This window comes from Amblyomma maculatum, chromosome 1 (assembly GCF_055883805.1).
Source record: "Amblyomma maculatum isolate TAMU_Amacu chromosome 1, ASM5588380v1, whole genome shotgun sequence".
Taxonomy (NCBI): Eukaryota; Metazoa; Arthropoda; class Arachnida; order Ixodida; family Ixodidae; genus Amblyomma; species Amblyomma maculatum.
The window spans coordinates 124,207,004-124,231,192 of record NC_139344.1 but is presented as its reverse complement, the minus strand read 5'-3'; positions in this window follow the sequence as shown (position 1 = coordinate 124,231,192).

Below are 24,189 nucleotides of genomic sequence, written 5' to 3'. Positions count from 1 at the left end.
TTGACTCGAGGATTAAGCAGGTGAAATGTAGCACTGACAGCATACTGCCCGACGGGTTGCCGTAGACTGAATAGACATCAACTCTGGCTAGATAACCAGGCACAAGCTTTCCCCAAAAATGAGATTACGCCACACTTTACAGGAAGCCTCGCCACATAGGAAAGCTGACTGCTCCCGTGTAGAACGGTAAGTGGACTGAGTTTGTCCAACTTACAAGACGGATGCTTCCTGCGGCAGATAATCTGGTCTTGCACTGTGAAATGACGCTAAATGATTTCCTGAAACCGAGGGATGTATAAGGAATTTCTGATGTGTGTGATGTTTATGAATGGTAACTTAGTAGTGTAATTATTTTTTTTTTCAATGACAATGAATTTTACCACGTGACAGATGTTTTACACACTTGACAAAATTTAAGGCTATCAGCGAATAATTTTCAGTAACGTTGAAGTGCAAGCTACGAATCAGTAGCTGCGAAGACATCGTAAAAACTACGGTCGCTGTCATGTTCTGGCAAGAAATTTTGAAGGATAATTTCCTTACCATTGTAATTATTGTTTAGGAGAGACTTGTGGCGCTCTGGTCGTTTACTTCTGAAACAGGTGCCGGATATAAAACTATCTTGAAAAAAATGAAGGTCATCTTAACACGAGACTATAAATATGTACTTATTCCCGAACTCAACACCGATGGATAAGGCCGTGTGAAGCTATTTTACTCCCCTTGTCATAAACGCTCTACAGACAGCAATGGCGAAAGGTGGTTCTAATAATTCTATTGGCCGGGCTACTAGTGTACATTGACCTATGTGTATTACGGAATATTTAGTGTAGCAAGTGCTGCGAAGATTTGTTTCTCGAACGTTCGAGCATGTCTCTAAAGCGAAATGGGCTCATTACCGCTGTTACGGATGCGCAGAATCCTTTAAAAGAAAAACAAAAAAGAAGAAATGAAATTCATGGTTTAGCGTGCGACTTCGCCCAGATGGATGATGCAGGGGCAGGCCTCGGTGTCGTTGGCCACGTGGGATTGTTTGGCGTGCAGTCAAATTCCCCATCCGAGGAGCGCCTTTCGAAACGGCCGGGATCGAACCCCCCGTTATCGAAATCAGCAGTCGAGCGCCCTACCACTGAGACACCGCGACAGAGGTTTAACAGCAATAAAAAAAAAAAGGAAAAAAAAAAGGTACTAAGACAACTTATCGTGGATACTGAAGGCACAGAGAGGCTTGTTCAAACTGGATTTTGCTATGCAGCAGTCCGCGGTCGCATGTTTCAGGAATTGCGGTATTCTAGATAGAGACGGGAATATACGATTTTTAAGAGTTTGCATTAAATTGTATTGACGGCAGCAACCTGTTTTATTTTGACACGGCACCTAACGACAGCAACGCTTCATTTGAGACACCGCTTGTCAAAGAATCTCAAGCACCGAAGAGCGGGAATGATGATATGTCCTTTCCAGCGTGTCATACTCGATATGGACAACTAGTTTTTTCTTTTTAATGCAGCGTGTGGTAATAGCCTGTTCATATTTATTTTGCAAGGGGCAGATAAGTAAGCAAAAGCACTCAGGAACCGCGAAACAAACAAAAAACACTCTTGTAAACGTCACACGCGCGCACGTAAATCGCTGCGGGCTGGAACGCGACGCGAACACGCATCCACACTGGGTGGGGTTCGCCAATATGACGCTAGGTGCCGACTCTGCTCGATCTCGAGGGTAATACGCGAAACCAAAGAAAATTTCGACATAACTAAGCCCAGTCAGAAGATAGAATGGATCTGACATATTGGCAATATAAAGAACTGTAAATGAAAAAAAGTGACCTCTAGAGTGCTGAAGTTCAAAAAGAGCGAGGAAAAAACTTTTTGCAAAAGACAGACCGTTAAAATCGATGTCAGACGCAATGACTAACTTTTGTAGCCTTATTGTAGACCAATCAGAGGAGAATGCGATCGCAGATTTTTGTAAGTCTGACGATTCTCGCCTCTTGTCATTTGATATGGAGCCTTGAGAATCGTAAAACGAGCGATGAGTGTGTTATGTTAAGCAAAACAGCCGCTGCGCCACAAGGGCACGTTGGGAACTTTGTTTGCTAAAGCACGTTTAGATAGGCAGGCAGCTATCCCTGAATAAGTCATATCTGGCCAAATGGCAGTGATGAGAGTGCTATACTGTTATGTCTTGAGAGAACGCAGTTTCATTTATAGACTTTAAAACCCGTACAAGCACCACCGGCCCGCTTGATCTCGGCTAAAAGTAAAATAAGTAACTTGGTTTGCAACTGCGGCTGACTTAAGTCCATCCATGGAGATATCCGGGTGATTATATGTAAGAAAGATGGATAAAACATTTTTTTTTCAGCTGCCAGAAGAAACAGATTAACCCTGAAACGTATTCCTACTGCAAATAACAAACTACTTTCTCGAGTTTTGCGGAAAAAAATATCTGTCTATTTTTTATACGCTTGTTCTCGCATCCATATTGACATTAATACGGCCTTAAATTCCATTTTTCTTGAAGCAGGAGTAGCTAGTGCCAAAGAGTTAGAAAATGCTTATGCAGCTAAGATAGACCAAGATTTTGTAAAAACAAAGCGTCTTTCCTAACTGAAATCAAGGGGATGTTGTTTATATTTACTTAAAGCACCATAGCGAATCGTTTTTGTTCCGCGTTCATGAATGATAAGCCGGAATTAACTATATATAAATTTTTAAATAAACATTTATGCGGTGAGGGGCCGACAGGAAAGCTTTCGACTCGCCGCATGGTACGGCCCAGCGGCTTCAGGCAGCATGAAGCCATATCGCATATTCATATCTCGTTATTTAGCAAAAACGGAAGTACATGAAATTTAAAAAGTAGTACGTTGCAGCGTTCTCTCTACGCACGAATGTGAAACGATCGCAGCGCTGTGATTCACGACTTGTGGAATTAAAAGTGAATATAAAAAGAAATTTTTAGATCCGCAATATTTGTCTGGTTTGGTTTGGGAGGTTGAACGTCCCAAAGCAAATAAGGTTATAAGAGATGCCTTAGGGGAGGACTAGGAAAAATCGACCACCTGGGGTTCTTTAACGTGCACTGGCATCGCACATTCGAAGCCGCATCCTTGGGCACCGCAGTCGAGCACGCCACACACACACACACACACACACACACAAACACACACACACACACACACACACACACACACACACACACACACACACACACACACACACACACACACACACACACACACACACACACACACACACACACACACACACACACACACACACACACACACACACACACACACCCGCGCGCACGCGCGCGCGCACACACACGCACACACACACAAGCACGCACACACACACACGCGCGCGCGCGTGCGTGCGTGAGCGTGCGTGTGTGTTTGTATGTGTGTGTGTGTGTGTGTGGCGTGCTCGACTACGGTGCCCAAGGATGGGGATATATATATATATATATATATATATATATACAAACATACAAACACACACGCGCGCGCGCGCGTGCGTGCGTGAGCGTGTGTGTGTGTTTGTATGTGTGTGTGTGAGGCGTGCTCGACTACGGTGCCCAAGGATGGGGTATATATATATATATATATATATATATATATATATATATATATATATGAAATAAATAAAATACGCAAATGTGTCCTTTTATACGCTAATGATCACCAATAGAATGTAATGGAAGGCATGCAAAAGCGTTTTTTCATGTCTGTAGGAAGTTTTCAAAGCAAACACGAATAATTTTTATTACAGCAAAGAGAGTTACCGTTATTTTTACTTGGGCGCGTCGTTGTGGCAAAAGCGCATATTTCAAGGGATATGCAGACCACAAGCACAGAAAATTGATGAATAGCAGTAGCCTCAAACTAGATAGTAAAAAATAAAAAAAAAAATATGATGACTACTTAAGACAAGCGTAGCTCGGAGGACACAGGAATAACTCAAGGAAACATTCGTGGGTGTGATTTATCCCAGCGGTGAAATTTATTGCCATGTTTTTTGCAATTGTGACTGAGAATTTACTCTCGGGCTTCGCATATCCCAAGGTAGGACACGACAAGATTATTTCTCACAGCGAAGAAGCGAGCACAACTACTGTTGCGTTTCATCCCAGGGCTGTTTCTAAGCCGCAAACACTACACATAGCATAAATTAAGGGCTACATAGCACAATTCACACTTTGCCGATTCGTCGATAGCTTTCTCATTTGGAATATTTTGAGCGAGTTAAGCGGTCCACGCTTGCGGACCGGAGACGTTAATTTAGGCAGGATGTTTTGATTCAGTGTCAAGTTCTTATATCACACGAATATACTTGTCTGGAAATTGATGAGGTTTTATTCGCGCAGTGTGACAGGCAATGCACCATAGGACATATCTGTGTTTCTTCGCTTGAACAACCGTTCACGCACTCATACAATATACCCCCACCTTCCATCAGCATCAATTAGGCCTAAAGCTTTATCGGCCCGTCGATCGATTCGTCGTTTGCTGCGCGAAAGAATATTCAGAGGACACATAAGCTCCATCGTTAATGAGTATGACAACACCCATTAATGGCTCCCGTTTGCCTTCTTGTGGATCCTTGTTCGTGTACACGGTATTTGATGCTCGCCTAATTACTGATTCCTTCATTTGTTCTTGTGGTAAATCACACATACTCTTAAGCTTACGTCTGAATGTATGTCATCATCATCATCACCATCATCATCAGCTTGACTATGCCCACTGCAGGGCGAAGGCTTCTCCCATATTTCTCCAATTAGCCCTGTTCTGTGCTAGCTGCATCCACTTGACCCCTGCCAACTTCTTAACCTCATCCGCCCACCTAACTTTCTGCCTCCCCCTGCTACGCTTTGCTTCCCTTGGAATCCAGTTTGTTACCCTAAGCGACCATCGGTTATCCTCTCCTCGCAATACATGTCCTGCCCATGCCCATTTCTTCTTCTTAATTTCCACTAGAATGTCAGTAACTCGAGTTATTTCTCTGACCCACTCGGCACGCTTCCCATCTCTTAATGTTACCCCTACCATTTTTAGTTCATAGCCCTCTGGGTGGTCCTCAACTTAAGTAGAACCCTCTTGATTAGCCTTCACGTTTCCGCCATATAGGTGAGTACAGGTAAGATGCAACTCTTGTATACTTTCCTCTTGAGCGATACCGGTAAGCTGCTAGTCATAACCTGCGATTGCTTGCCAAATGTGCTCCATCCCAATCTTATTCTTCTTGTTATTTCCTTTTCATGGCCCGGATCTGCGGTTACTACCTGTCCTAAGTAGATATATTCGCCTACTATTTCCAGTGCCTCGCTACCTAACGTAAAGTGCTGTTCCCTCCCGAGGCTGTTCAACCTTACCTTAGTCTTCTGCATATTGAGTTTTAAGCCTACCTTTCTACTTTTCCTGTCTAGGTGATCAATCATTATTTGCAGTTCATCCCCCGAGTTACTTAGCAAGAAAATGCATCAGCGAATCGCAGATTACTGATGCATCTGCCCTTATCCCTAACTGCTCCCATTCCAAGTCTCTGAATACTTCCTCTAAGCAAGCAGTGAATAGTACTGGGTAGATCGTGTCTCCTTGCCTAACACCTTTCTTTATGGGAGTTTTGTTACTTTCTTTATGCAGAACTATGGTTGCTGTGCAGTCCCTATATATATCTTCCAGCACTTTCACGTACGGCTCGTCTACCCCCTGATTTCGCAATGCCTCAATCACCGCCGAAGTTTCAACTGAGTCAAATGCTTTTTCGTATTCAATGAATGCTATGTATAAGGGCTGGTTATATTCCGAGCATTTTTCTATCACCTCATTGATGCTATGGATATGATCGATAGTAGAGTACCGTTTCCGAAAACCTGCTTGATCATTTGCTTGATTGCAGTCTAAGGTTGTCCTGATTCTTTTAGCGAAAACTTTAGTAAATACCTTATACATAACAGACAGTAAGCTTATTGGTCTGTAATTTTTAAGGTCCTTAGAGTCCCCTTTCTTATGAATGAGGATAATGTTTGCATTATTCCATGGTTCCGGTGTCGTCGATGACACCAGGCACTGCGTATACAGGGTGGCCAGTTTTTCTAGCATGATATCCCCCCCGTCTTTTAACAAATCTGTAGTTATCTGATTCTCTCCAGCTGATTTCCCCCTTTTCATAGTTTCTAATGCTTTCTTGACCTCGTCCTTCATCATTGGTGGATCGTCTGACTGTTTTTCCCTACCGCCAATCTCATTACGGTCCTCCCTACTTTGGCTGCTGTAGAGATCTGTATAGAACTCCTCGGCTATTTTGACTATCTTGTCCATGTTCGTGATGACGTTGCCCGCCTTGTCCCTTATCGCATACATTTGGTTTTTGCCTATGCCCAATTTCTTCTTTACCGCTTTAAGGCTTCCCCCGTTCTTTACAGCATGCTCAATTTTCTCCATGTTATACTTCCTTATATCGGCCACCTGGCGCTTATTGATTAGCTTTGATATCTGGGCCAATTCGATCCGGTCTGTTGGATTGGAAGCTTTCATACTCTGGCGTTTCTTAACGAAATATTTCGTCTCCTTAGACAGCTTACCGGTATCCTCTCTAACTATCCTACCGCCTACTTCTACCGCGCACTCAATAATGATATCTCTGAAATTATTGTTCATTGCTTCTAGGGTAATGTCGCCATCCTCGGTTAGAGCTGAATATCTATTCTGTAGCGAGATCCTGAACTCGTCTGCCCTCCCCCTCACCGCTAATTCGTTGATGGGTTTCTTTCTTACTAATTTGTTGCATTCCTTCTTCAGGTTTAGGCTAATTCGAGACCTCACCATCCTGTGGTCATTGCATCGCACTTTCCCTATTACCTCTACATCTTGCATAATGGCGGGTGTTGAACACATTATGAAGTCGATTTCATTTTTAGTCTCTCCGTTAGGACTTTTCCATGTCCATTTCCGGTTCTTCCGTTTGCTGAAGAAGGTATTCATGATTCGTAAGTTATTGTGCTCTGCAAACTCAACTAGTAACTCCCCCCTGCTATTCCTAGAACCAATGCCATAGTCACATACTGCCTTGTCTCCTGCCTGCTTTTTCCCTACCGCGGCATTGAAGTCGCCCTTTAGTACATTATTCTGCGTCTTTACTTTTCGCAATGCCGATTCTACATCTTCATAGAAGCTTTCAACTGCCTGGTCATCATAACTATGTGGGTGCATAGGCCTGTACAACCTTCAGTTTATAGCGCTTATTAGGCCTAATTACGATGCCTGCCACCCTCTCATTTATACTATAGAATTCATCTATATTGCCCGCTATATACTTATTGACAAGGAAACCTACTCCTAGTTCTCGCCTCTCCGGTAAGCCTCGATAGCACTGTACATGCCCATCCTTCAGTACAGTATATGCCTCATTCGGCCTCCTAACCTCACTAAGCCCTATGACATCCCATTTCATACCCTCTAGTTCCTCTAACAGCACTGCTAAACTAGCTTCACTAGCTAGGGTTCTAGCGTTAAACGTTGCCAGGGTCAGTTTCCAATGGCGGCCTGTCCAGCGGAGCCAGAGATTCTTAGCACCCCCCGCTGCGTCGCGGGTCTGACCGCCGCCGTTGTCAGTTGTTCCGCAGCCGCTGGTGACTAGGGGCAGGGGTTTCATGGAGCTTATCATGAGAGGTTGCGGCCAATTACTGCACCAGGGTGGCGAACTCCTGTTCTGGTGAGGGACTGCGTTGCCGGAGAGGTGTTCACCGTCACCAGGTCGCACCCCAAACCTGTTTATGCAATTCCATCAACACGCGGATTTTTTTTTTTAATCCGGTGCAGAATTGTGTGGCGCCGGGATTTGAACCCCGGTCCTCTTGCATGCGAGGCGGATGTTCTACCGCTACGCCACCGCTGCACCACTGAATGTATGTACGGCTTGATTAAGCCCCGCTTAACCAATTCGACTCGCCTTCGTGACCAGATTTTTTGTGTCTGAGTAAGAACTCAATGGTCCTGGAAGGCTGGATTCTGATCTCAGCCACGCTAAAGAAAGGAGAGTCCCGAGATTGCAGCTACTACGACATGGACCATGTCATGTATATGGCGTGATATCAAACAATGCTATCACCAACCAGCGTCCGGCCCTGCCAGCCACCACCTACCAACTGCCAGAGCCATGCCTGGGATTTTTCGCTCCCAGCGCCAACGTCGACAATACCGGCGCCAGATTTTCTGGAAAACGGGACCTTCAACGCTATCGCGTTAAACTTTGCTTAGTTTAACCTCCCAAAGCGACTCAGGCTATGAGGAAGACCATAACGGAGGGCTCCGGAAATTTCTACCAGCAAGTGTCCTTTAACGTCCCCTGACATCGCACAGTACAAGGTTGCCTTGTTTTCGCCTTCATCAAAACACGGGTACCGCAGCTGGGCTTGGACAACTGAGCCACTGCAGGTATTCTGGGAGAAACCAAGCGCCGAAATATCCAAACAGGTGGTCACTAAAGACGCACTGAAGACTCGCTTCTCGGTGACAATAAGCACGTTTTCTGTCAGAAAAGCTGTTCGGTATAAGAGAAGCGCTGGATATGAACGTATGCATGCACGAAACGCACAGGCCACAGGAGAAAAACAAGGACAAGCTCCATCGTGACGGCGTTCCCTCTAACTCTACCTTTCCAGACTACACTGCTTCGCTACCGGGCCACTGCTGAGGCCTTCCTTGTCTAGAGGGTATTACCCTGACCCAATTAGGCGGTCATCACAGCAGCGATATATATTCATTTCTGGAGCAGCCGAGTGCGCACCACGCCTGGGTGTGGAAAAAGAGGTGAGAGTGCCAACACCGCATGTTGCCGAGAAGGTGTGCAATATGTGGCGTCACGTTTTGTTACCGGAGTGCTAAAATATGATAAATGACGTCGGCAGGGGTCCTATACAAAGGGAGTACCAGCATGCATGATAACACTCAGAAAGAGTCCGAGCTGCCACGCAACAAATCCTATATATGCAACTCTCGCTAGATATGATCCGTGAACAGTACGACTACCGACGAGATCCGAAGCCGTGCAGCCTGCTGAAATCTTCGACTGTAAGCATTGCTTCGCAGTCACATGGTCCTGGGAGTGTGAGGTCGGATATCGAGCCAAATTTCACATACATTTTAGTGCGCCAAGGTTGAAGCATTGTATATAATGTGTGGCCGAGCGCAGAAAATTCGCTCATGCTTTTGAATGCGGCATCTTGCGAAATTAATCACTTCGCGGTATGTTTGGCTATGGATTATTCTGTATCGAGAGGGAGCGATACTTACTTGAGAAGGTGAAATACCGATCTCTTCTAGTATAACACCTCAGCAAGTGCTACAAAATTCGAAGTCATGCGACCGGTTGCTTAAAAAGAGGGCTGCAGCGCTGAAGAAACGCCATTTCTTTTAGCGTACAGCTCTTAAGGTGCGGTTATACTCTGGCGCGCGCGCGCGCGGCACGGTGACGTCACGTCGGCCAAAACGCGACCTTCTACACTCCAGCGGCACTCGACGCCGGCGCGTTCGGTGGCTTCTGGCGTTATACCGGCGTGGTCTGAAGGTGCCCGGCGGCGAATGCAGCTAGATGCATTTCGCGTGGGCCACGTCGGGGTAGGCCGCGAGCGAGCGCAGCCTCCTCAAGCCAACCTCTCCTAACACCGCCAACCATGCCACCAACGGTACTAGACACCGTTGCTTTCTCTCTCTCTCTCTTGCGCAATGAATCTTGGGAAGTTGCTCAACATAGTTTCCAGATTCAAAAGCAGCAGAGTACATGGCATTATTTAGTGACTTTGGATGCCCCAGCGGAAAGCCTACTGGAGTAGACTGCTGAAAGTTACGCGTCTAGTCGTAACACATAAGTTACTTTTAGACCGCAGCGCTTAGGCGCCCGTTCCTGGGTTTCGCGCCGTCGTCGCCAGCGTCGGCCTCGTAGCCAGCTCCGGCCCCCTTTCAGTTCACAGCTAAGCCCCCTCTTCCTCCGTGGCGACGACCGCGCGTGTTATCTGATTCCTCCGCGCGCTCCTGCCACCCCCTATTCGCCGCTGCGTACACCCTTCCCCCCCCCCTCTCATCCTGTGTGGCGGTGACGGCGTTCTCCGGTTGCCGAAGCGCCGGCTCGCTATCAGCGGATCACGATGCGTGCATCCCAAGCCGAAACGCAGAGCCTCGTCGTCTTAACGCGCTAGCGGCGTCAGCGGCATAAGCCAGTCGCTGCTATCTCTTCGCCGCGCAACTTTCCCGTGGGCCCACGCGCTTGCTCATGCAACCTCCCAATAACTTAATTGCTCTCTTCATTTCTCCGACCACAAAGCTTCCTTCATGACAGTCAACAACTGTTAGTGGAGTGTTTCTTGAAGGAATGTGTGCGAAAAAAATTGAAAAGTCGGTAATTGTACATACATGTCTTGCTCGAAATCTTTGCCTCAACCTATCGAAAAGGGTGAAACAGCTGATGAGCTGCACTCAAATTTCGTATTAGGAAGTAACGTAACCGTCAGCAATTTTTTTTTTACAAATGTTACATTGTACTCCATGTTTGGTGATTGTGATGAGGGATTGTACTGGTGAGAAATGCCGGTAACTTGTTCATCCACGGGTTCGTCAGGAAGACTACGGATTCGAAACAATGTTGCATGTCTGGGGAACTGGCTGCAACAGTGCGTGTATTTGAGGTCTGCATTTCCTAAATGAAATAGACAAAGTTTCGTTTCGAAAAATACATGCACATGCCCTAACAAGCAAACATTCGGTTTCTCGTGGAGTGCGCATAACAGGATACTCAGCGTTGGTGCGACAGTCTTGGCAGGTGTATGTCCATGTAGTTCTAGCATCACGGCAAGCAACATTTCATATGGCAGTACTTGTTGGGTCAATTTGCTTGATTCCATATTTGCGGGACTCAGCACACAAATACGAAGCACAGGAACACGAAGGACTACAGGAAGATGCGATGATCAGCGCTTCGTCCTCTCGTCCTTCCTGTTCGTGGATTTCGTCTTTGAGCGCCGAGCCCCGCAAGCATTTAACATGGAGCAGTTGAGGGGACCCAACCAAACGTCGTAACACGAGTGCACTGTGGCTGCAGCAGCTCCTCGGGCATTGGCTCGTTTAAAGGTCCAAAGTTCCATCCATCGTCTACGCTCAGCGCGCGTCAGGTTTCTACCACTGGCGTCGCGTAGCGAAGGCCTTCCTCCAGAGCGGGGAGTGCGAAACCGCAACCGAAACCAGCTACCGCCTACCGCTTGCTGTGCCGTCTAGCCGCGGCGGAATCGGTTTCACTGTAGGGGGCGGGTTTCGCGCCTGGCGCTGAGTCATCGACTTGATGTATCCGACTTCGACCAGTGCTACTTCCCTTTAACTTGTCTGCTAGTCAATAACGTCACCAGTATTCTGGGCCTCAGCGTATCAAAAAATCAAAACAGCTAAAGAGCGTTGGGCTCAAATTTCGAATTAGAAAGTATTACAATCGCCGGCCATTTTTTTTTTCGTCATTGATACGGGGAATTTATCACAAAACTTTGCCATTCCAAACACCGTTGAGGGCACACTTGCTTCGAATGAAGCCAAGAAAAATGTTCAAAAAGCGCCTGCGAAGCAAACTATGGCGAGTTTACCAAAATGAGCGCTCAAGACCCAACGAAGAGGAAGCGGTCTTTCGAATGTTATCGCTGCAGCTCTGAGTATTTTTCCCAAGCCTATTCGCATATCGCAAATAACTTCTCGGGCAGCGGCAAGAAGCAGGCGTCGGCGAGATCAAGGCTAGTGGATAAGCGCTCTTCAAAGCGTCGACGCGGGTGACGCCCAAATAGCTGCCTAATAACTTCAACGCATAATTCCTCTTGGGTACTTATCGTTGGGGGCTTATCGCATGTTTCGATGAAAATTGCGATTTTCAGTGAAATCCCTCACTTATTTAACACTTATTCGTCCTAAATTAGAATATACTGCGCAGTTTGGGAACCTCCTCAGAATAACATATTAACTGCTCTCGAAGGAAACGAAATCACTCTGCATGATTCATTTTCTCAGCGTATTCTTGTAATGTTAACGGCTCTGAAATAACGCGTAAAGCTATGCTTACAATCTAAGTTAACCGGCGAAAAATAGCCAAACTGTTTATTTCAAAAGCTTTACTACTCCTTTCATCAAGTCTATTATCAGCCCCCCCCCCCCCTCTCCACCGCATCTCTGACTGCACAAACCACAGGAATACCATCTATCCTCCTCTTGCCAGGCTGCCCGGACATCTGCACATTAGGCATCCTTCTTTGTTTGAACATCAAATGATTCAAACACCTGCCAAATGCCATGGCGGACCAAACCGACTCATCATCATTCAGATCACCCATGCAGAGAATCACCTGCAGAATGTTCCACACCCTCATGTAACACCCCTTGAAGGGAGCCTTTGAGATATTCATAAGCAAAAAATGAATCTGATGTGCCATCGAAGACGCGAGGAGCGGGCGTGGTGAACGCTTGTGATAGTGCAAGTAAGTACATTAATATACGGCAACTGCCCCATGGGTTCCACAAGCGCGTTCTTTTGCCTTCGAAAACGTCCTATGATGGTTAGGTTTCATAAAATCGTCACCACATCACCGTCGACGTTGAAGTGTTGAAGTTTTTATATCTAAAGAATAGCTTTGTTTATAGAGCAGACCTAAACATAGGGAACAGGAGGCACCTGTTAGGGTACAGAATTGAAAGAGCTGCACAGTCAGCGAGGTGAAAGAACGCATAGGGGATGTTTTTGTTTCCTTTTTAAATTTTTAGAGAAAATAAAGAAGAGAGAAAACAACCCCTTCGCTTTTCTTGGTCTCGCTGACTGTTGGCTTCATTCAGTTGTTTTGCGTATATATTTAGACAAGGGTTTTACGGAGGCCGTGAGAGCAGGGCAACGGCTCAAGACGCTTCGATTGACATTGAAAATCGAAGCAATGTAACTGCAACTGAACATACTGTCATAGAAACCGGTAAAACTAAGCAAGCAGATTTACTTGCACTTACACACAACCACAGGCAAAAAAAGGCACGGCTGGCTTACAGACCAGAGAGCCAGCTCTCCGAACGAAGACGACGAGCGCGTGCCAGTCTTCCGAGCTCGACCACATGGCAGCACCAGTATAAGTGATTACAATTGCGGAGTTGCCCCTGCCGGTGAACAAGGCATCGTCCCGATGCCTCGTGGCGAAGTCAAACAGAACCGTAGGCGCCGTGAATGTCACATTGATATGGAGAAATGAGAAGCAGTCACAGGAAAAAAAAAAAAAAAAAACACATGTGGCTTGACCTAGCGGTCGTGGAAGGGCTTCATCGTGGCAACCTGTACGACTTCTGATTGTGCTTGTCATCGGGAGCAGCAAACACTTCCATGCGCGATCACTTCTTTAGTTATGTCGCCGAGTTTTCGCAGCACTTAGTACGGGCCGAAGTAGCGGCGCAGAAGCTTCTCGGAGCGACCCCGCTGGCGAACAGGAGTCTACCCAAACTTCATCGCCAGGGTTGTAAATTGGTGACGAAGGTTGCAGCGCTGAGCATCTTTAGCTTGCTGTGTACGGACTCTCAGTCTAGCCAGCTGGCGGACGGCCACAGCGTGCTGAACGAATTGGTCAGCGCCGGTTTCTGATGAATGGGCAACATTTGCTAGTAGCATTGCGTACAGCATAATAACGGCTTCGCAACTGTGCACCAAACGACGCGATGTAAAGCGGGTCCTTTCCTGGACTGTGGTGTTATACGCGAATGTTGCATACGGTAGCATCTGGTTGCAGTTCCTATCGTATTCGTCGACGCACATAGAAAGCAAATCGGTCGAATATTTAGGAGAATCCTTCATGGGGGAGTAGATTTGTTATAAGAGAATAATTACTCACTAACATCCTGTCAATCCAGCCATACGGCTACAAAGGAAAACATTCGACGTTTCAAAACAGCTATACTTACGCAGAGGGTAAGCAGAATGAGACTCCTCATCACACTCCTCATTTAGCCTGTCTGACAATTGCAAGCAAAGAAACACGCAACATAGCTCAGGATCCAATGGTAAGCCTTGCCACGGGCATCTCAATAAATGATGTGTTCGCTTGTTGGCCGCCTAGTGCTTAAACTTACACTGAAAGATGCAGTGAACTGACGAGACACTAAGGGCAAATGATGCCTGGAATGAGAGTGGGCGTGTTGTGTCGCCAAATCTGCAACTTATTCTTGACCGTACTGCCTGGAGCACACAGGCATCGTTAAAATTAACGAACACGCCTGGAGCTGCGTATAATGGTTAACCGTACAAAAAGACCTCGAAAATTAACTATATACTCTTTGTAATGACTACAGCAGCGTAATTGTATGCGGCTGGTTGCAGACGCACCGTAGATTAATTGGTAGAGAAAAGTTCATAGGGCACCAGCTTGAGTGTTGAGCGAGGCACCAGTTTTATATCACGCACACACTTCTCATTTCAACGACTAAGCGAAATTGGCTGCCATTTTTTATTGCTTTCTTCTATCTCACGAAGCGGAAGGTCAACGATTGCGACGATAGACCAGTTCTTGTGCAAGTCCGAAAATAACTGACACCTTAACCTCTACTCCATTTAAAGGGCAACTCCGGAGGTTTTTTGACATTCGAATATTCTAATAAAAATTTTACTGTATATTCTCCTCTCCGTCCTGACACATTCTACAAAATTTGGGCGCCGTACGATAATCCGTTCGTGCGCAACACGACTTTAAAATATGCTGTTTTCATGGCTTAAGTTGAGACTATTTCTGCCGGCAACACTGACTTTCTGACGTCACAAACAGTATACCGGCGTTACTGTCCACTTCCCGCATGATTATGAAATTGTGAGGCTTATATTGAACTACCTCAGACGTTTTATGCAATGTTTCATGATTTCCATACGTTATTTTCACCATCCAATGCACGTACGAGTGTTTTTCTAATACTGAGTGTGACGTCACCATTTCGTCACCTGGGACGTCGTTTCTAGCCGTGAAAGCAGTTTCGGTTTCGATTTGCTGCTTTTCTTTTTTAAAAATACTTCTAATTGGAATTTCGAAAAACGGTTTTTTGTGTTGAAGTCAGGACGTGCCGAGGAATGTAATTCAATGAGAAACAGAAAATGATGGAAAAACCACCGGAGTTGACCTTTAACTTGACACGAAATGTGGGTGCCAAGGATAAATCATCTTATAATTTATGGTGTTCAACTGAGCCAATTCTTTGTCGACCTCTTCAAGAATTGTTGAACGTCAGTCTTGTTTGCCCTTGTCGTTCGCCGCGCAACGGCACAACGCTACGAAACAAGAGAGAGAAACTCAGCGCAGCTAAAAAGCACCTTAGCTCCGTCCGAATAACGCCCTACCCAGCTCTCTAATAGCTTTTTACTTACTTCGACCCCGCGCACGGTAAGGCCAATTTTTGTACGGAAGGAATTAGCTACCGTTGTTCGCTTCCCAGCTCCCTCTTAGTTGCCTTATTTATTTCCGCCGACATCACCTTTCTTGACTTAACCAAACCACTTGTTTTAATTTCTCCGCTTTCTTTTTTTACTGATTGCACTTTGTAAAACAGTGGCATATTTCTTTTAAAGAGGGAATTGTGGAGAGTAATCACACTCTATCAAGCTGCAAACTTCTCTGCAAAAGTCCCGGTGTACTCACTAACCTCTTAATGGCATTGTCTTAGCGGTGTTATCTAGGAGTATTGTTATGCATGATTTTGCAAGCGAGGTTGCATGAGCTGCCTTTGGAAATTTTCAGCCATGTTTGTGCGCCAGTTTAAGAAAGAACAAGTACGAAGTGCTGCCTAAACGTAATGAGAAAACAAAAACAAGGGTATAACCCTCATTGCTTTTTCGGGCTTGTGGCTTAAAGAAATCATTAGCGAAAATTACATTCCATACCGACCATTAATGTTGCCATGTCACCAGAGAGCAGACATTCATAACGGCAGGTTTGTTTTGAGCCCATGGAGAGTCTACTGGGTTGCGCTAGGTGTGATAAGCAGCTGTGTGCCTCAATTAGCAGCTAGGACCGCTGAAAGCCTTTCAGTGTTAGCTTAAGGTCATTCCTTTATCGCTTTGACTCTTTTCTTTTCCAATTTGCACTGTAGCTTGCAATAATGTCAGAAAGAAACATAAAGCGCCACAAATATGCTGACACACACAACAAGCCTCGTGATTAAACATTCAGTCCTCTAATTTATATCTTCATAAGTCTCCACCCAGGCTTTATTATTTTTCCCTTAACGTCGTAGACGTAGAGGTCACGTTTTGGGCGTCGAAAGAACGTGACGCATGATCGTACAAGCCGTACGTGACATCACATAGATTTAATTTGTGTATTGGTATCTTTAGAAACGCTCGCTCGTTCACGAGGCCATTGCAGTAGCTCCCCTTCAAGAAACTTTCGAAGAACTTTCGGCAGCTGCAGCCAATAAAAACTACATGTAAGTGACATACTGAAAAATAAAAATGCGTCATCCAGCGGAGCTATTAAGAGAAAACGAAGAACCCCGCGGATTGAATTCCTCAATTAGATTCAGCTCGAACCAAGGCTACGTTAGACCATAAATCAGGCCATCACTAAAGCAGCCGCCGGCTTTACTACATCGAAATGATCCGGAACTGCTGTTATTTCCTCTCAAAGTGCTCAGATGGCTCTCTCAAAAAGTTAACCCCATTTCAGCAAACTATAGGTAGCCGCTTTTATGGGGAAGCAGCGAACTTTCGCCTTGGGTATGTATTCGTTTCAGACCCCGATTTTACGAGCAAGTAGCGTTGATGATCCGTCAGAACCCTAGGTACATCACCTCCCTGTAATGAGATTTCCGTACGTGGTGCAAAATGCCGGTTGTATCTGATGAAAAATATCGATTTCACATCTTCGCGGTCATTTCTCAAAAACGTTTGAGTAATGAAACCAGGGTGCACAGTTGGCGTGCGCTTCACTCTCTTTATCCTTTCCTTCTACGCCGTGAACGACATACCGTAAATAGATCGCACGCAAACAAAAAAAAATCTTGTGTTAACGATTCATCCTAGCATTTCCAATACGTGCGATGAACAGGTCGTTGCACATTGTTGAAGAACCGTCTCCATAGCTGATAATCAAAATCGAGACACAATAACGACAATAATGAAACTTGATACATATGTGAGCTCTCTGCAACCATGTCTTAAAGATAGGCGTCAGATGGCGAACTTACAGCTGGAATGCAATGACACCGAAGAATGCAGCTGAAGGTAAGGCGCCAATCCCAAGATATTGGGCATAGGAGACTACAGCATCACTGCTTGAACGTGTGACGCTTTACTTTCTTCATTTGTGGTGTGTGCTTCTTGTTTGTTTCTCTTGTTAAGCAACAGTCCGAAATACGGGCTGGTCAGAGAGAGAGTGAAAAAGAGGAAAAGGACGACCGCTCACCTTCTCAGTTTTTACCTCACGCACTTAAGTATTTCGCGATGTTGCTAGCCCGCCTCTCTTCTATTCTATATTGTTTTTGTTCGCTTAAACCAACATATAAAACTGAGCTTTCCAACTGCTTTACAGCCTAATGCGCTTGGTGAAAAAAATATGACACAATCACGAAGGTGTTAAAGAGCCGCTAAGAGGGCGAAAGGTGTTGGCTAGGTATTGTGGGGCACAGAAGATGCGAACCTGTACCGGGAAGCTTGCGAGCGCTAGTGAGACTACAACAATTTTCAAAGCTGCACGCACGAAGCGGTCCGAAGACGTCACTTTTAACGGTTGAGTCTGCTATGCGAGGTGACACAACATCGAGAAGATCAGGACGTGCGCGCTCGAGAGCCGAAGCCGCTGGATGCGAGAGACAGGCGAACCTCGTTGGTGCTGCTCGAGTGTCTCAGCGTCATTTGAACACAGAGTCGTTCTGGTCTGCGTGTCCGATCAGGGATGGACACTGAAATACGCTACGAATTTGCATTATACTTGCCCACGTTTCCGGTGCATTCCTCACTAGCATGAGAGAGAGACAGCGCTGATCGACCAGTTAAGTAAAGTGTTTGTCTGGCAAGGTGGCAGCCCGCCCACCTCCCCCTAATAGAGCAAAACAAGGCGAAATAAACTTTTAAGGTAGAGGAACATGACGGGACAGAAGTTTGAAAGCAAGTCTCGCTGACGATAGTTGTACACCCAGAGTACAACCAAATACTGCGTAACGCAGTATGGTTACCTGCAAATCGTTAACCTCCGCCGCTTGGAAGACGGAAAAACCAAGAACGGAGGATAAAACATTAAAGTTATTAGGAAGACGCCAGCGATCGAAGATAATAAAGCGAAATATTTAGGGGAGGATAGGAAAGACAACTTGCAATTTCCCCCGGTCAGGTAAGCTTGAATGTGCCATGCACAAAACGTGGGACCAAAATGTCAATTTGCCTCCGCCGAGGGGCCTTGTAGGGCCAAACCTGTCGGTTCAACCAAAGGGATCCCCTTTTAACTGGAGCAATACGCATAGCTAAGCGCGGGTGCTCGGCCGAGATTCCAGGTGTGGCGCATATGCCAGGCGACCCAGCTTACGTGTGCCGGGGGTTAAAAATTAAATATTTGAAATAGGCGGGGGAAATCAGTTCCATACACCTGACAGGCGTCTTGCATCCCACAGGCAATTTTGTATTTCGGAATAATTATTTAGGTTAATTTTTCTAATTTACTTGATATTGACTTTAAAAAAGAAATGCGATTAGTGAAGTTGCAGAGCACTTCCAGAAACCACAATTCCATTTATTTGCGATAAAGATATTCGAACGTGTATCTTTTTTCCGATCTTCAAAGAAAGCCGCAAAGTATGAATCGCGTGATTAGCGCAGTCGAGCACCACGATTCCACTGCTCTCAACTGTGGCTTGAGTGAACGAAATCAGCGGCGGCCGTGCTGCATGACCCCGTTTGCAGCAGCAGGCCAATGTCTGCGGTGGTTTCTTCGCCCGCGTGAGCCAGTCAGTGCATGGGACGGTGCAAGTTGCAGCTAGTGCGGCGACCTGGTTGAGCGGGCTGCAGCCATCGCCAGCTTATGAGCCTAACACTCAAATGGGCCGTCGAGTCACGGCCGCAGGTGACTAGCTCAATCAATGCACGGTTGAGAGCAACACAATCGTGGAGCGCGAATAGGCTTGATGAATGGTTATTTTTATATTTGCGTGCTTTCTTTGGAGCTCAGAAAAAAGATACACGTGCAACTTTATCATAAATGAATACCCGTGTCACACGAGCAAGGAAAAACTTTCACCTAAGCGGTATTTTAGCAAGATGAAGTGCCCCGCCGGGGTGGTGCAGTGGTAAGACGCCCGACTACTGTCCGGAGCTCCCGGGTTCGAACCACACCGCGGCGGCTGCGTTTCGATGGAGGCGAAACGAAGTGGCGTCCGTGTGCTGTGCGATGTCAGCGCAGGTTAAAGTTCCCCAGGTGGTCGAAATTACTCCGCAGCTCTCCACTACGGCTCCTCTTTCTCTCTTTCCACTTTCACTCCCACCTTCCTCCCTTCCCTTACGGCTCGGTTGCGGTGTCCACAGAAATCAAGTGGGACAGTTACTGCGCCTTTCCCTTCCTGTGAACCAATTATATATTATTATTATTATTATTATTATTATTATTATTATTATTATTATTATTATTATTATTATTATATGAAAGACGTTTATTGAAAAGGAGTTTCATAGCAGACACCAAGGAGGTTATAAAAAATTGCTGGAGTGGAAGTCATCTATAGAGGCCAATGGGCTGGGGTGAAGCCTGCGGCGGCCATTTTAGGCGGGCAAGAAGTGACCTGCCAAGCGCCTGGGAACGCTGTTCGCGGGCATTGCTAGTGCGTTTCAAGTGCTTAAAGTATTTTTAAGTTCTGATGCAATGCTGTGGGCTATCAGGTGAGCCATACTGAACGTCTCCGAATCCATTTTGAGCCTCCTGAATTTTTAAAGATATCGACAATCTCCGCGTACTGGTGTTTTTTTTTTTCGCTCTACTTGGTACAAATGTCGCAGCTCAACATCAATTTCACACCTTTCAGTGAAGCCGTAGCAACGTTATTATTACATAGATGCTCAACTTATGTCGACTATAACAGCCCTGCATTAATTGCAAGTCTTAATTAAACATGCTGAATTAACTAGTAATGAACCTCGGATTATATGCGACAATCGAGTCATATATGTCGTTAGATAGCATAGGTCGAGTATAATTGCACTGGTCAATTCTAGATCCAAATTAATTCCTGCTAATTAGATAATTGGAAATAAATATTAAAATACATTATTTGGCTACAAGTCGTATATCGTTGGATAGCTTATGCGAGTATAATTGCGCTGGACTAACTGCACGTTTTAAATAATTACCGCTAATTAGTCAGTTGTGAATAAACCTAAAATGTATACTATCTTTTCAAGTCATATATCGTGGCGTACACTATGGGACAAACTGCTGATGATTAATAAGACGGTAATTAGTTAAGGCGGTAATTAATTAACACGTGCAGGCAGTCCAGTGCTGTTCGTCTCGGCATAAGCAATGCAACAATACATGACTTGTAGCTATAGCATGTATTTTAATATTTGTTGACAATTACCTAACTAGCAGTAATTAATAAGAGTGTAAAATTAGCCCACTGCAATTATACTCCACATATGCTATCTAACGGCATATGACTCGATTAGGTTGCACAAAATGAAAAGTTAATTAGTAGGTAAATAATTCACCATCATTAATTAAGTCTTGCAAATAATGCAGTGCTATTATACTCGGCATAAGCTACGCAACTATGTAATACTAGCGTTGTTACGGCTTCACTTAAAGGTTTGACTATGATGTTGAGCTGCGACATTTGCTCTGAGTTATAGTGAACTAGAATACTTACTAGTGGTGAGAACGACGACACTCGGGCGCGTCGCTTTTCATTGACGCCGCCAGATGGCGCCACTGCAACATCTACTAGTCGACTTTTCAATCTTGCAATAGTGCGACATTGTACCGATGCTTTTGTGCGCCTATTCAGTAAAGGTGGTGACTTTTTCCCTATGCCGACGTATGTGGACCTCCACCCATGATAGAAGGCGTTTCATTCGACATTATTCGGGTTTTCGCTGTTGCACTAGGGTGAAAGCGCTCTTATTTCGCTGGCGTATGCTACAGTTCATGCGGGACGAGTTATCGGGCACTGTAAATCATTACGGCACATTCATTTGTACGGGACAGGTATTTTTCTGAGCCCTGCAGAGCCCGCTTTATTACAGAGCCAACTCAACTGTCAGCAGCAGACTGGTAGCAGAGTGGCCAGGCATCCTGCGCACGCACGGGTTCTCGCATCTCTCCAACCACGCCGCAGTAGCCAATAATGATGATTATGTTACACTGCGCTATTAGTTATCCACTGGTAACCAGGAATGCTCATTTTAGCGTGATATCTGCTTAGCGTTAGGAAATTTGCCAACTGGTAAAGAGAAGAGGAGCTTCAGGCTGTTACAATTTTTTTTTTGACAAAGTGGTCATAAAAAAAAAAAAATCCTACGCTTTGAAACGAATCATCCGGCGATATTCTGTGGCGTCACCATTATTCTCTGTTCACAGCAACAATATCTGTTATAAATCATCGCTGTAAGCCAGGTGATAAAATCTTTTCATCATCTCATATGCATAACATATATGCCAAAAATACATACATGAGGGCAGAGCAGTTTTGTTTAGGTACTTCACAAGGCTTCTTCAGTGCTGTTTTGTTTTATTTGAGTGCATGAGACAAAAGCCATCAACAATGAGTTGTTTTGTGAAATTATTGACAACACAAACAGTCCTAAGAGCATCCATCTGCTCATCTTTAGGTGCTTTGAAGCTTGACATTGCGCTGGTTAATGCATTTTGTGAAAAAGTGCATACGGGTAGTTAAGCAATGATTTCAGCTGCACCAATTTGACAGTGGTCAGAGCACCCAAATTAGCAGGTTTGCTTGGCCAGTAGTATACTGAGTACAAGCTGTCTGCTTGAATTTAGGCTGAAGCAGCCGTTATAAACACATTCTCAAGGTCAGCCACAAACTGCATGGTATCACTTGAAGGGTACAAATAAAAGGCCTCTGTTGTCCTTAAAATTAGTAAATTTAGCCAAGTTTAATACATGTGACATCTTTTTCTTTTCAAAAAAAGATTAAAGCCTTTCTCACAGTTAGTTTGAGGTAGGATTTGAGGTAGGATAGAGAGACCACAATTCTATACAGCTGCCAGCCAACTGGTTCACCCAGGCAATTTTTTATTTTGAAGTTAATAATTAGTAATGATTTTTTCTAATTTACTAACTATTGCCTTTATACAATAACTGGGTTTGCAGAATTTGAGAGCGCCTTCTAAAACCTCCATTCCATTTATTTCCGATAAAGAAAGCCTCATCGTTTTTTCAAGCTCTAAAGAAAGCCCGCGAAATACAAAAAATATCAGCCTGTATAGCGCTGAGACTCGGCTGTTGAGTCGCGGCCGCAGCTAATTTCTGTCACTCAAACCATGCACGGTTGATAGCACCACAACATCGTAGCGCATGAATGCGTCAGTCATGTGATATGTTCTTTTTTTAATTCGCGGGCTTTCTATAGAGATGCACGTGAGGTTTTCTTTATCGGGAATAAATGAAATGGGGGTTTCAGAAGGTCCTCCCCAACTTTGCAAATCACATTTATTTGAAAGCAATACTTAGTAAATTAGAATTGCGAAATGAAAAATTGCCTGCACCGTTTTTTTTTTTTTTCATCGATATTTATTGCCTTAGGGCATCATTAGGGTATGATATGAAGGATAAATAGATGATTAAATAAATGTGCCAGCTAGAGATCCAAGGACGTACCATGACTACGCGGAATTTAATTTAATTCAATCTCAGCTGTCTGCTTTATTGAGCCAGTGGTAGTATTCGAGATCACGCAAACAGTCAAAGCTTTCTTCCCCGAAGTCTTCCTTTTGTTCATACCTGGTGCGCCAGGTGGCTGTCAGCAAATGGTTTCTCTGGCCTATCTCAAATGGTTTATTTTTAACCCTTGGCTGAAGTTAGCTTGGACACGCGGTATAAAATTGTCGGCTATCGTTTGGTGCCACAGGCTTAATAGCAAGAATCTGCAGTGAGCACAACTCTCTGCAACATCAATATTGCCCACATCCAGCCTTGGCTTCACGGTTTATACACTCTTGCCGGGACAACTGGGCAAGAGTGTATAGGCACCGCATCAGGTGCCAGTGATGGCTTTTCACGCGGTATATCCTCACTTCTGCCGTTGATCATATATTTGCGTAGTCACGCAGCAGGATGAGATGCGGCTCGAAATGATGCTCACACACTGCCGATGTTTCTGTGAGTGGCTTTTCCTGCCTTCACAAGCTTCGTTTCCACATTCTGCGATGTTTGTTGTCCCTCGGAGCAGCAAACAAAGGTGACTGGAGCATCCGATAGCCGCGCTTCGGCATCTCGGAGCAATACAGTGCGAGTTGGTCTTTTTCCTGGCCATTTCGAACTGCGCATGGTGCTTTTGAAGAGCTGAGATGTCTTAGTTGCTTTGATGGAAGGCAGAACTGAAAGTTCGAGGGTAAAATCGCAAAAATGCGCAGACTGAACGGTGCGCCAAGCCTTGACTTCCCTTTGCGGACGCGCACGCGGTCCTAGTAAACGTAACTGCAGCGCCACAAGCGGCGGTCAGTGGCATCCGGCGTGCAAGAGGCGCCCATTTTCCTTCCGTTCGCGCCACTAGAAAGTATTCTAGTTCACTATATATCTGAGTGGAGCGAAAACGCCCCAGCCCTCGGATATCATCGATATCTTTAAAAATCCAAGTGGTTCAAGTCGATTCGGAGGCTTTCAATATGGCTCCCCTGATAGCCCAAAGCATTGCATCAGAACCTAAAATTCCTTTGCAACGCCGGCGAACCGAGCTCCCAAGCGCTTGTCAGGCTACTTCTACTACCCCAGCTTATGGCTCTACTTCTTGCGCGCCGATCGCCGCCGCAGGCTTCACCTCAGCCTACTGACTTCCACTCCAGCAGTTTTTTAATATCCTCCTTGGCAGACACACGGAGCTGGCGATCTCTTTTTAGCCTTTCCTACCGAGGACGCTACAGGGTAGATGGGCCTGGGATGCTATCGAAAGCGTAGCGCTAGATCTTGAAACAAAGCCACTCACAA